Raw genomic sequence first — 1,443 nt, forward strand, 5'->3', positions numbered from 1 at the left:
CGACGTTGCTGAATTGCTGTATGAGTCCTAGTAGTTTGGGGGTGGAGTCTTTTGGGTTTTCCATATAAATAATCATGTCACCTGCAAATAGAGAGAGTTTGACTTCTTCATTGCCAATTTGGTCACTTTTTATTTCTCTTTGTTGTCTGATTGCTGTTGCTAGGACTTCTAATACTATGTTGAACAAGAGTGGTGAGAGTGGGCATCCTTGTCTTGTTCCTGATCTCAACGGGAAGGTTGCAAGCTTTTTCCCATTGAGGATGATATTTGCTGTGGGTCTTTCATAGATAGATTTGATGAAGTTCAGGAATGTTCCCCCTATCCCTATGCTTTTAAGCGTTTTAATCAGGAATGGATGCTGGATTTTGTCAAATGCTTTTTCTGCATCGATTGAGAGGACCATGTGGTTCTTCTCTCTTCTCTTATTAATTTGTTGTATCACATTGATTGATTTGCAAATGTTGAACCATCCTTGTAGCCCAGGAATGAATTCCACCTGGTCATGGTGGATAATCTTTTTAATGTGCCCTTGGATCCTGTTGGCTAGGATCTTGTTGAGAATCTTAGCATCCATATTCATCAGAGATATTGGTCTGAAACTCTCCTTTTTGGTAGGGTCTTTGCCTGGTTTGGGGATCAGGGTAATGCTGGCTTCATAGAAAGAGTCTGGAGGTTTTCCTTCTGCTTCAATTTTTTGAAACAGCTTCAAGGGAATAGGTGTTATTTCTTCTTTGAAAGTTTGGTAGAATTCCCCAGGGAATCTGTCAGGTCCTGGGCTTTTGCCTTTTGGAAGGATTTTGATTTCTGCTTCAATCTTGTTACTATATATCGGTCTATTCAGGTTGTCGATTTCTTCCTGGTTCAATTTGGGAGTTTATAGTTTTCCAGGAATGCATCCATTTCATCTAGGTTGCTAAACTTATTGGCGTGTAACTGTTGATAATAACTTCTGATGATTGTTTCTACTTCCTGGTGTTGGTTGTGATCTCTCCTTTTTCATTCATAATTTTATGAATTTGGCTTTCTCTCTTTTCTTTTGGATTAGTGTGGCCAATGGTTTATCAATCTTATTGATTCTTTCAAAACACCAGCTTCTAGTTTCATTGATGCATTCTTCTGTATCTTTGATTTCTACCTCATTGATCTCAGCTCTAATCTTGATGATTTCCCTTCTTATGTGTGGAGTTGGTTTGATTTGTTGTTGATTCTCCAGTTCTTTAAGGTGTAGAGACAGCTGGTGTATTCTGGATTTTTCAATTTTTTGAGGGAGGCTTGGGTGGCTATGTATTTTCCCCTTAGGACTGCCTTTGCTGTATCCCATAGGTTTTGGACCGAAGTGTCTTCATTCTCATTGGTTTCCATGAATTGTTTCAGTTCTTCTTTGATTTCCTGTTTGATTCAAACATTCTTAAGCAAGGTGGCCTTTAGCTTCCAGGTGTTTGA

The sequence above is a fragment of the Mustela nigripes genome, chromosome 13 (assembly GCF_022355385.1).
Source record: "Mustela nigripes isolate SB6536 chromosome 13, MUSNIG.SB6536, whole genome shotgun sequence".
In the NCBI taxonomy this organism is placed as follows: Eukaryota; Metazoa; Chordata; class Mammalia; order Carnivora; family Mustelidae; genus Mustela; species Mustela nigripes.